Source organism: Hyperoodon ampullatus (genome assembly GCF_949752795.1).
Source record: "Hyperoodon ampullatus genome assembly, chromosome: 5".
In the NCBI taxonomy this organism is placed as follows: domain Eukaryota; kingdom Metazoa; phylum Chordata; class Mammalia; order Artiodactyla; family Ziphiidae; genus Hyperoodon; species Hyperoodon ampullatus.
The window spans coordinates 91,773,596-91,786,644 of NC_136918.1; the positions used below are offsets into that span (position 1 = coordinate 91,773,596).

At 44.3% G+C, this 13,049-nt stretch overlaps 1 long non-coding RNA gene across 1 annotated transcript; it reads left to right on the forward strand.

Moving 5' to 3' along the window:
• The first annotated feature begins 408 nt into the window (after positions 1 to 408).
• LOC307053626 lies at positions 409 to 12,416 on the forward strand. Its single transcript, XR_013810914.1, has 3 exons — positions 409 to 1,226; positions 1,581 to 1,646; positions 12,297 to 12,416. It is a non-coding gene; the product is annotated as an uncharacterized lncRNA (long non-coding RNA).
• Positions 12,417 to 13,049: the final 633 nt, after the last annotated feature.

Sequence of the window (13,049 nt, forward strand, 5' to 3'; positions counted from 1 at the left end):
CACTAAAAGTGAAGACTCCAACGTGGTGTTTTTCTTCATAACATCCTCCAAAGCTGTTCTGTGTTAAATTGTTTAGCGAAATTCTCATTAAGATAACTGTGGTGACTTCCATGAGAACACATGCCAGAATATTGCCGTAAGGAAAAGCCTCAGCTTTCGAGGACAGTTGCTCCTTCCTGCCATCTAAAAATTACCCAAAGTGTGGAATCCTCTCCAGGCCACTGAGCACTGGCCCAGGGACCCTCTGTCAGGGCCCCTCCAGGCCCCGTGTGGCCCATTCTCCCTTTTGCCACTGCCTAGTCTGAGCAGGCAGGCTTTGGCTTGAGTGTTGCATCCCTGAAAACAGAGAAAAGTCTAACACCCTAAGCTACTTAGACCTTGAACCCAGTATTTGGAGAACATGCCTTCCTTGTTTTCTTTCCCAACCTCGGGAAAGGATAATGCCATGTATTTTTCTAAAGAGAAGACACATAGCATAAGATCAAATCATTTTTTTCCAGCTAAGCCTCCCGCTGGGTTCCCCAGCCAACTTTCTGCAGCTCATAAAATAAACACAATTCCCATTCATCCCTCCAGCTCCAAATCCATCATTACTTGGCTGTGGACAAATAGGCAGGTGGTACTGCACAACAGGACTTGGATGAGCTCTTTTTTTCCTTCCGGGAGGGAAGAAGGAGAATTAGCACGAAATCTTTCGTATTAATGAATGACAGGGCAGACAACTGGGAGGATCATGTGAATTTCATCCTGGAGGAAAGTATGGAGGTGATTATTAGAACAGCTTTGCTGTCTCCATAAAGGCAAGTCTGGAATCTGCCATACTGGCCACCATCTCAGTACATGGTCCAGACTGGCTTCGCTGGATGGAGATGAGCAACTATGTGGTGGGGAGGCTTGGGGCCGGAATAACGTGGGTGAGTGGAAAGTGGATCCTTGATCAGAAACATGAAGCCCTGAGGGCTTCCCTTCCCTGGTGGCGCAGTGGTTAAGAGTCCGCGCCTGCCGATACAGGGGACGTGGGTTCGTGCCCCGATCTGGGAAGATCCCACATGCCGCGGAGTGGCTGGGCCCGTGAGCCATGGCCGCTGAGCCTGCGTGTCCGGAGCCTGTGCTCCACAACGGGAGAGGCCACAACAGTGAGAGGCCTGCGTACTGCAAAAAAAAAAAAAAGAAAAAGAAAGAAAAAAGAAACATGAAGCCCTACTGCAAAGCATTACCTACTTTTGGTTTGTTTCCTTTTAAGTATTGAAAATTGGGGGAACTTCCATGAAGTAGTGTCAGGACAGGGAAGACATAAACAGATGTAGATTTTTCTGTAAAGTGTATAGAGCTTAATTATCCTCACTTGCTTGGGCCTCTGTGAGCGCTGAGAGTTGCTGGGGACTGTTAGAATGTTCTAGGTGGGGAGGGGAAGCCAGGTAGTAATTAGAAAGTATTTCTGGATAAGCACACACTCATTTTAAAGCCGCTGAAGCTTTTCTGTGTCAGCACACTCACAAAGCTGCCAGGTCTTCGTGTAGCTAAGAGGTGGCTATTAAGTGGTAGAGCCTAAGGAACTGTCCTTCCTGTGACATTTGCAGGCCCTGAGGCCTAGTGTGGAAGCTGGAAGAGGAACAAAGAATTTCCAAAGGTGCTCGAGGTAGACGGTAAGTGTTCAGACTCCTGGGGGGGGCGTGAGCTGTGCAGGGTTAGTGGTGCCATCAGGAAACAGGGTCTCCTCCTCAGTAAGTTCTGGGACTTTCTGTTGTCAATACTAATGATTGTCCTAAGGCCTTATTACCTGTGAAGGTGTACTGTATTTGATCCAGTGGTTACCTATGGGATGACCTTGAGTAGTGAGGAGACAATCCATACCTGTAGGAGCAGCGCTAATAACCTTGGACGTGGATGCCAAATCTGCCCTGAACGATCCTAAACGTCCCCATTCCCATTATTTGCTGAGGGAGAGATGGGATGGATCCCAGGCCAGGATAATCCTTCTAAATGGGAAAGGATTTCCTTAGAGGAATCTACATATAAAACTAAGTCAGAATTTATGAAGGGTCTGAGACTTTTATTTTACCTGCAAGCTAACGAGTTAGCCTGCCACACTTTTATTTATGTGTACCATGATCTACATTTTTATATAAATATATATCAATCTAATAGATCTATATACACACATGTGACTATTTGTATATATATACATATACACAGGAAAAAAAGAAACTTCTGTGTCAGAGACAAAGACCATTGATTGCTCTCAGTAAAAGCAGCGTGACGTTTGGACAATATTGCCCTCAGGGCTATGCAGTGAGGGCTAAATGAGGGCTACTCATACAGTGGGGAGCATTATTAGAGAAGATTCCCACAGTTAGGAAACTTTGATTTTACGCCAGAGGGCTACTGGGGGCCTGCATATCATCTCCTCGGGAAAGAGAAAAAACCTAACTGTAATCTGGAATTTAAGCTACTCTTCTTTGGATACAGGAAGAGGAGGTCTTTATCTTTTCCACCTTGAAGTATCTCTAGGGAGGGAGATGTTGCTAAGTTTCAGTATCCCAGAATGTCTCCTTATACAAATATTCTCTTTATTATTATTTTAAGTGTTTTTTTAATTGAGGTATAATTGACATATAACATTATATTAGTTGCAGGTATACAATATAATAGTTTAATATTTGTATATATGGCAAAATGGTCACCACAATAAGTCTAGTTAATACCTGTCACTATGTATAGATACAACGAAATCTTTTTCCTTGTGATGATGACTTTTAAGATTTTCTCTCTCAAGCAAATTTCAAATATGCAATACAGTATTATTACCTATAGTCACCACATCCCTGGGACTTATTCATTTTAAAACTAGACGTTTGTAACTTTTGACCCCCTACACCCATTTCTCCCAGCCCCTCCACCTCGTGCCTCTGGGAGCCACCAATCCATTCTCTGTATCTATGAGCTTGGGTTTTTGTGGTTGTTGTTGTTTTAAATTCTACATATAAGTAAGATCATATGGTATTTTTTTTTTCGGTATGCGGGCCTCTCACTGTTGTGGCCTCCCTGGAAATTGAAGGTAATAATAGCGGCACTATTGAATATTGATGAAATGCAAGTGATAAAGAGGTTGATCTCAAGTTCCAGCTCTGCCACCTACTAGCTGTGTGACTTTGGGCAAGTTACTTGACATCTCTGTGCCTCATTTTATACAAAGGTAAACTAAAGATAATAAAATCTGTCCTACAGGTATTTGGATGATTAAATGAGATGATACATACCTAGCACTTAGAACACGGCCTGGCATAGGGCAAGTACTCAATAAATGTTAACTAATAATAATAATAACAAAAATATTATAAGAGTATATATTGAAGACACCAGTTTCTCTTACCAATAAGAACATTTATAATATTTTATGTATTACTCCAGAAATTTTATGTGTATATCTAGTGATATATTTATTTTTCAAAAACAAACAGGAGTAAATGATGCATTTCTTATTTTTCCCCATTTACAATATGCATAGAGACCTTTGTCTAATAGCACATGTAGTTCTAACTCATTATTTTAATGGCTTCATTGTATGGCAGTTCCATGTTTTATTTACTAGTTCCATAAATATTTTTACAAGCTCCTCCCACTATTGATAATTATTTCCAGTTATTTGCTATTGCAATAAGAGTTTGCTGTTGAGTAATTACATTCATCACAGATAAATCTCTCTCCCTTAAGAGAAGGCAGTCTCAACTACTCTCCAAAATATCAAGGCTTTTGGTCTCCAGACTTCCTCAGTGATCTCCTACATTGGCCCATGCAAGTGTCTTGGGGCTACCTTGTTTCTCACTTGACTCTTTTTCAAGGCCTCTTACCAGGTAGTCCTCCATCCCCACAGGCCTTATAGTCTTTGGGATCCATACCACCTTAGTTTTCTTTCTTTCTTTCTTTCTTTTTGCAATAGCTTTTTTTCTTTAACTTTTTATTTTATACTGGAGTATAGCCGATTAACAATGTGTGATAGTTTCAGGTGCACAGCAAAGCAACTCAGCCATGCATATACATGTATCCATTCTCCCCCAACTCCCTTCCCATACAGGCTGCCACATAACATTGAGCAGAGTTCCCTGTGCTATACAATAGGTCCTTGTTGTACACAACCTGAGTTTTCACCAGTTAATAGTTACAAGTAACTGATTACTACTGTTAAAAATGACCAGAGAAGACAACTTAGGTGATACAAACAAACTTTATTTGACACTTCATGAAGTGAACAGTCTCCTTTTGGAGAACGTCAAAATGGGGTGGAACGCAGGAAGCTTTTGTAGGCTAAAGAAGGAACAAGGAAGTAAGTAGAGACCCCAGAGTTGGCTTTGTGTTTGCGGAACCACCTTTCTGATCAAGTGGAACATTTCCAGGGACACAAAAGTTGTCTAAGTTTTGATTTGCTGACATGGCTCTCTGGGCAGAAGCAGCTCCATCTTGGGTCAAGAAACTTATTTCAACACTGCACAGGAAGAACAATGTGGAACGCTATGCTCCCAGATGGCTGCAGCTGGGCAGAGGGGGAAACGTGCTCCTTCATCTTTCTAGAAGGGGAAATGATTTTTAACTGTCAGAAATCTGATAAAAAATTAAAAGTACATAAAATCAGTTACATAAATTATAAAACATAGTCATGATTCTATTTGTTTTGTGACAACTTAAAAAATGACTATTTTTTCATCAATGTAGAAAATAAATACAGATCACTACAATATCCAAGTGGTTGTTCCCACTTCCTCCCTCCTCTGCAAATATTATACTCACCCTGTGCCTGTGGTTGGAATTCAGTATTGGAAGTGGAGGAGGCTGGAGGGAGTGGAGAGCAGGAAGAGAGGATCCAGATGGAAAAGGTGGGAAAATGTCAGAGAGAAATTTCCCTTGTGCCCAGTTTCGCTCAGAGCTGCTTCTGCCTGGAGCTCTACAACAAAAACGGTTCAGAAAGGAAGCCAAAGAGAAAAAACTCTTTTGTGAAGCTTCCCAGGTGTAGACATGTCTGAAAAGCTGATTGTGTTTCTTCCCAATCATGCAGGTCCACAGTCACCCAGGTCCAATCAGCACAAAGACTGAGATGATAAACATACATCACAGAAGTTTCTGGACTCCAGGCTTCTTTTCAGAGACAAAAAAAATGCTTGAAATATACAGTTCCTCTCTGGAGGATTTGTTCATCGCAGGCCCATGTTTTACTAACTGTCAGTTGAGGAAGCAAAGGCAGGAGTCAGCACCACGTCCTGAGGATCTATCTTCTAGGGATTTCAGGAGACACCAGGGAGTGCTGTGAGCTATGGGGAAACATCCCACATCTGCCCTGGAGGAGCAGTTCATCTTGCTACTGTATTTTGTATAGCATCAACAGTTTTTCAATCAGATAGATGTTCTCCTACTTTCATTCATCCAGGTCGTCCATTTCTGCCCAATCAGGCAGATTGGCTGAACAGAAAGACTAGCCTGTTCATCCCAGGGTCTGGAAATGCCAAATGTATTTCTTTTAAGTCCTGGACTGCTTTTCACTGAATGAGGCCAAGCCTCCATCCAGAAGGTTCTGCTTGGCAAGTAAGCCAGGTCCTGCACCTGGGCTGCTAGGGATCAGGACCTCGTGTTGGGCTGTGAGGGCTGGAGGTCCCCCATTTGCCTCTACCATACAGTGAGCCAGGCTGGAGCAGTGGAAAGAGCATGGGGTTCACAGACAGTTTCTAGCAACATTCCTTACTAGTGTTGTGACTTCTTTCTCATCGTTAGCATTCAGTGCATTGTTAGCTATTATTATGAACAAGTATTAGAGGCCAAATGTCACCAGCACTAAAGCACTGTTGTCCCCTTGTCCCTTGCTACTCACAGTGCATCCATAGGTTGGTTCATCTTCATCACCTGGGAGCTTATTAGAAATGCAGACTCTCAGGCCCCACTCTAGAACGATGGAATCAGAATCTGTGTTTTCTCAAGATCCCAGGAGGTTCCCACGTGAACAGTCTGAGAGGCCCTGAGGTCTAGTGGTCAAACTTCCTGCCTCCCTGAAAGGGCCAACACACCCACTCTGCTTTATTCAGAAGGACAGTCTCTCTGAGTGTTCTCCTGTGGCGAACAGTCTTCCTACAACCCACATCTGGACACGTGGTCAAATCAAATATGAACTGGCTTAATGGGGTCAGTGGGACAGGATATTTGACGCTGAGATTGACCGTCACCATATTTAGCTCCCATTTCATAACCATTTTGCTTTCTTCTTCCTGGAAAGGGTGGAGAATTATTTCAAAACAGTCCACCTCCCCAGCTGAGTCATGGATGAGGCTGTATGGTAGCTTTTTATACACTTCTCTGCCAAAACGTTTCTTTTTTTTTTTTTTTTTTGTGGTACGCGGGCCTCTCACTGTTGTGGCCTCTCCCGTTGCGGAGCACAGGCTCCGGATGCGCAGGCTCAGCAGCCATGGCTCACGGGCCCAGCCGCTCCGCGGCATATGGGATCCTCCCAGACCGGGGCACGAACCCGTATCCCCTGCATCGGCAGGCGGACTCTCAACCACTGCGCCACCAGGGAGGCCCCCAAAACGTTTCTTTTAAGGAAAAAAAAAAGAGTCCCTACCAGACACACCATGGGAATCTGTCCCCTTCCCACCTGGCTTCTGGAGGTCAGTCGCTGCACAGATGGAGCTGGTCCGTGCGGCCACCTGGCCTCCGCTTCAGTGAATGTCACAGATTCTGCCTATTAAGTGCCCCTTTCTTGCATCTGCACATGCAGGACACTGAGCCTTTTGCAACGGCAATTTTTGAATGTGACTCACAATGCATCGTTGCAGCAACTCTCCATCAGGACCCACTGAATTAGAGGCAGAGGCAGCTGCTGCTCCTAAAACCCAAGTTCCCGGTCCAAGGCCTCTGCCGACCATCTGTGACACCTTGGAGACCCTGTTTAGAATCAACAGTGTTGCCTGGACTGTGAGCTGTGACTCTGAACGTGTGTGCAAACAGAGATCTCACTCATGTTTGGTTAAAATTTCCTATTCTTCCCATTTTCTATCCTAAAAAGATGTTTATGTCCACTGTGTGAAACTTTCAGCAGGAGTGGCCTTCATCCCATACTCTTGGCCAAGAGCTGTGCAATTCGTGGGCTTCATGGGAATTGGTCTGAGACCAGTGGAATCAAGGAAGGGGCTGGCTGTGGGTTCTGAAGATATGTCAGCCGGGGGTTGGTCGTTTGCTGGTAATAGAAACCCAACTCACACCAGCTCAGTTTAGCTTAGTAACTGGGAAGAGTGCTGGGTGGCTCACAGGTAGAAGAGAGAGTTGAGAACCAGGGTGTTGGGAGCTCTAATGGGAGATGATGTAATGCTTCCAGGAATTTCTCTCCTTGGTGTGTGTGTGTGTGTGTGTGTGTGTGTGTGTGTGTACATACACTCAGGCTGGCTTCCTCTTTGCCACTAGAGATGATGGTTGCAAGGAGCTCTTTGACTTGTCTTTCCCTTGTATGACCCTAAGGGGTCAGCAAATCATTGGCCTGGTGGCCTATTTTTGCACACCCCCAACTCCACACAAGGCAAGCTAGGAATGGTTTTAAATCTTTAAAGAGTTGTAAGACAGCAAAAAGGAAGGCTATGAGACAGGACCCTATGTGGGCTGCAAAGCCTAAAATATTTACTATCTGGCCCTTCACAAAAAAAAAAAAAAAAACATTCTGACTCCTGAAGGGAAAGAATTCCTCACCCCCTCCACCAATTCCAGCAGAAATGGCCCCAAGAGACACACGCATTCCTGAGGCAGTCACTGTGGCAAGAGAGGTCGGGGGATTCTGATTGACCAGGCTTGCTTCATATGACCCCTGGGTACCTGGGCGGCAGGACCGTTCTTCCAAGAAAAAGCAGGTTGCAGCTCCCAAAAGAAAAAGGGAGAGTTGGGCAAGTCAACCAACAGATAACCCACAGGAAACCGATGACACTCTTTTTTAAAAGAGTGCTGTTTCCAAAGATGTGGACAGTGGCGAGGGATGGAGGAGAACACGGGGATGAGCCACAGAGGAAACCTAGGCCCGAAGGGGCAGGGAGGGAACTGTTAGCTAAATCTACAGGAGCTGTGACCATGAGATCCGTCACCAGGCTGGAGAGAGAGGGGAGAACACAGCAACGGCCAAGCTGCTGCCTGGCGGGGAGGGAGCTCACACTGTCCAGGCCTCCAGCCTCCTGTCCTTGCCCTCCATTGGCCACACCAACCAGGAGGCAGCAGCCACATCCTAGAGGTCAGCCTCCTGGGCACGGAGCACGTGGAGAAGTGTCTGGAGCAGGTCTGGAGGGGCAAATGGAGACAATGCGGACAGTCCACAGAGAGAAGTCTGTCCTCCAACTCTACCCAGCTTATGGCCTGTGCAGTCAGAGGGCCTGAGCTTAGACAGGGCCCACACTTGGATCAATGCTCTGCCGTCACCGTCTTGAAATTCTTAATAATTTTTGAACAAGGGGCCCCGGGTTTTCATTTTGCACTCAGCCCCACAAATTGCACAGCCAGTCCTCACTCTATATTTACGACTGCATGATCTCAACAAGTCCTTTTATCTCTTCTGCCATTCGGTTTCCCAATCTGTAAAGTGATCTGAATGATATTTTCCTCTCAGGGTTGAAGAGCGAATGAGGTTTGTACGTGAAGGACCTGCTGGAGAGAGTGAGCCACCAGCCAGGATGGTCCTCCCTCTCCCGCAAGGGTGCTTCCTCCACTTTCCTCAGACACAGACCTTGACAGCTGTGGGCAGCAACTCGGGAAAGAAGAGGAGACCCTAAAATGCAACCCGACTAGAAAGAATCCTGGTCTTATCTCAGGCCCAGAGCTGATCACAAGGGAAGAAGTGACAGAGATGGGAGGGGTGGTCGTTTGTTTGGCTACTAGTCATTCAGAGACCATTAGAAATAAACCTAACGATCCCCTAGTTACCTTGTTTGACATGAGGAAACTGAAGTCCATGAATATCCAAAACCTTGCCCAAGGTCACAGACATAGTGAATAGCAGAGCTTGACCCCAACTCAGGACTTCTGGGGCCAAGTCCAGGGAGCTCTTAATTCCCTGCTGTTGACAAGGAGGCCATTAGACTGAGGGGCTCTGATGCCTCCACGCACGTAAGCAAACCCAGCTCTAAGCCTGGAAATGTCTCAGGGTTACCAAATCAAAACGCTAAGGACAACCGGCCACAAAGAGCCAAGTAGGCTTTATTAATTAATTAATTTATTTTTGCTGTGTTGGGTCTTCATTTCCGTGCGAGGGCTTTCTCTAGTTGTGGCAAGTGGTGGCCACTCTTCATTGCGGCGCGTGGGCCTCTCACTGTCGTGGCCTCTCTTGTTGCGGAGCACAGGCTCCAGACGCGCAGGCTCAGTGGCCATGGCTCACGGGCCTAGTTGCTCCGCGGCATGTGGGAGCCTCCCAGACTAGGGCTCGAACCCGTGTCCCCTGCATTAGCAGGCAGATTCTCAACCACTGCGCCACCAGGGAAGCCCCAAGTAGGCTTTAAATCAAACCATTTCCTTTCTTTGCTTCCTCACTTTCCCTGTGTAAGTCTTTCCCTTGACCTCATCAGGTTTGGCACTGCCCCATATCCACTGGAATGGATAAATGCTCAAATAAGCTCTTAAAATGTTTAATATGCCTCAGTTTATCTTTTAACAGAACACATTCATACTCACACCAGAAACTGGACATGGTTTGACTTCAATACAAGACTTGGGGATTATTATCAATTTGCTGTGGTACAAATTGTTTGTTAACAATTTGCCTTTTCTTCTCTGCTCCCTCCCCAAGAAATCCCCACCTTCTTTCTTCCTCTGCACTTTCACTGGAAGAAACTCAGTTTTTTATTCCTCGAGGGTGCGTACTAGCATCATAGGTGCCGTGGGCCTTAAACCGAAGGGCCTCATCAGGACTCTGATGAAGCCCCTGGCATGAGGCCCTGAATGCGTCTCAGAGCTGAAAGGAATCTGGATGAAAATTTCATTTTCTCCACATAATGACTGGGCCCTAAATGGGCAATGTTTTGTGAGTCCCGTTAAAGTGAAATAATTCTGTTCGTCCTGACTCACAGATTTTCTGCCTGCTTATATACCTAAAGGCTTTTTCCACTTCTCATCAGAGTATTTTTTTTTATGCAAAATTGTTTTATATCCCACAGCAAGCTTTAATCTGGTGAGGACAGTCTGTTTCTCCTGGCAACCTCGAGGATACTAGATGAATGAGGGTCAGCTGGATAGTTTGAAGAGACGCCTTGGTAATCTGTTAAACAAAGCTGGGAATTTTCCGAAGAACATTTAGCAAAGATACTACAGTTTGAAGTGAATAGGAAGGGTTTTGTTTGCAAGCTCTGCCTCACTGTTGGACTCAAAGAGTGTTCAGCCCCAGAAAAGAACATCAATGTCTTTTTGGAAATTAAACACACACACACACACCAAAGACTTCTTTTCTGCCCACATTGAGTTTGCTTAACTGTAAAAAAGTTTGTCACGCCTGAAAATATGTATCTTTGCCTTTGCCCCAAAGCAAATGCTATAGAGGAAAAAAAGATACCATATCTTTTGTCTTTGGGAAAATGAATTGTGAAGGATTGTGCTTCAGAGAGATCAACAAAGGACCCAAACAATTCTGCACAGTGCCATCTTGGAGTTTGGGCTGTGGATTGGGAATCCGGAGGCACTTAATCTCTTTGTACATTTATTCCTCCATTTGAAAATCAGGGATAATACCTGCTGCCTACTTAACCTTAAATGGATATGTGAGGATTAGCCAATTAAAGTTTGCCAAATGCTTGGAAACCAATGGAGGGAAAAATCTGTATAAACATAAAGTATTATTATCATTCCCCCCCGTCTTCCTTTTCTCTTTCTCTTTCCGAGCATTGCTGTCCTGGGAAACTCAGTGTACAGTGTTCGTGGTTTTGCTTCTGGTTGCTATTGTGGAAAGGGGCTTTTTCATTTTATTAACAATTTATTAAGTGGTTTGTTTGAAACTGGTCCTTCCTCTACCATCAAGGGGAGGCTTCCAAACCAAAGCATCCTAGAGTGATGGCCAGTGGCTCACACCTGGCAAGGTTTCTTTTGGGTTTATCTTTAGAATCCTATAGAGAGGCAAAAACAACAATTTTCAGGTAAAATAGTAAGTATAATTTGGAAAAATTTGCCCATTCGTGATGTAAAGCTAGTGAAGTAGAAAAATAAAGTTAATTTAGAACCCTTGTTACAATCCTTAAAGAAATTCCCCTTTAACCAAAACAATAACAGCACTTTGTATTTACAAACATTGCCCCTCTGGTTCTTAAAACCACCTGTAAAATGAGCATAACACAATTTGGTCATATTATACTCATTTTACTGTTGAAAAAATTGAAATGTAGAGAGGTTAAGTGATTTTTCCCAAAATAATTTAGCTAATGAATGGCAAAGCTGGAACTAGAGTCTAAATTTCATTATATTTTCTGGTTCCAAGAGCAGTAGATTTTCCCTTGCTGCTATCTTTTGACTATGGCCCAAATGATGTTAAAAGTCCAAACCTTGTTGCTTCGGTACTCTGATATGTTTTTGTCCACACCACCAAACAACTCAGTTCTGACACGATCTACCTGGAGGTAGCATCAGATCCCACAAGTTAAGGGTTGTCCTACAAGACTGCCCCTCCTCCCACTTCAGAGGCCGCTCAAAAGTCCAGGTTGTCACCCGTGCTATTGCTCAGAGGTTCCAATAATTCCCCTCCTCGGGTTCAACTAATTTGCTAGAGCAGCTCACAGAACTCAGAGAAATATTTTACTTACAAAATTGCTGGTTTATTATAAAAGGATATAACTCAGAAACAGTCCAATGGAAGATATGCATAGGGCAAGGTATGGGGAAGAGGCAAGCAGCTTCCATGCCGTCTCCAAGGGTGCCAGTCTCCCTGAATCTCCACGTGTTCACCAACCTGGTAGCTCCCCAAATCCCGTCTTTCTGGGTTTTCATGGAGGTTTTATTACATACACACGGTTGATTAAATCATTGTTCGTTGGTGACTGAACTCAATCTCCAGCCCTCTCCCTTCCCTGGCCTGGGGGTTGGGACTGAAAGTTCCAACCCTCTAATCATTACCGTCCTTTGGTTACCTAGGGACTTTCCAAAAGTTACCTCATTAATGTAACAAAAGACACTTTGTTGCTTTCATTACTTAGGAAATTCCAAGGGTTCTAGGGGCTCTCTGCCAGGAACAGTGGATGGGAACCAAATACATATTTCTTATTATATTAATAAATTACAATCTCACAGGTACCCTTTCCTTTACTTCACAGACTATTTGGACTTGTGCAACACATCTAATCTGATGTGAGAACCTGTGGAAAGCCTGGAACAGAATGTCCTTTCCAAGATCACTTCTCTGTGCTAAGGGATTGTAAGGCCAAATGCACAGAATTACCTAAGGAAAGCTGAGAAGTCAGGACCTGGAATTCTTACTGGAACAGCATTTATCGCTCAGTGTCTGACTCTAATTCCACCCATGCTGTTGCTCCGCTATGTCCAGAGTTGGGTCCGCAGTCAATCTATCAGGAATACTTGGTAGGTCCTAATGCATAGATGGAAAATCATTATCATTGTTAAGAAACAAAATTCAACTAAGTAAATTTTAAAGATTTTATTGGCTTTATTCAATGAGTCATAAATGAAGCAGCAACCAATCTAGCAGATAGAAAAGAACTCCATGGAGCTGTACAAAATGAAAGACTTTTATAGGCAGAAGGGAGAAGATACAAGGAAGTTACACTAGGCAAAAAAGCAGGTTGGTTATTGCAAGGTTACTTTCCTTTAGGGGATGGCAGGGGTCTACCAGGCAGATGACCTAACTAGTGCTGATCAGGCAATTCCTGACTGATTGGTTTAAGATTCCATTTCTGGGAGAGCTGAAGCTGTAATTAAATTAAGTCTTGGTTTGGTGACATGGAGCTTAGCATAAGTGACTCCATTCTGGGCCTGTTGTCTTGTTTTTAACATCATTGTGTGGGATATAATGGATGTTGTGGTATACCAACCAGATCCTTCTTTCAGGA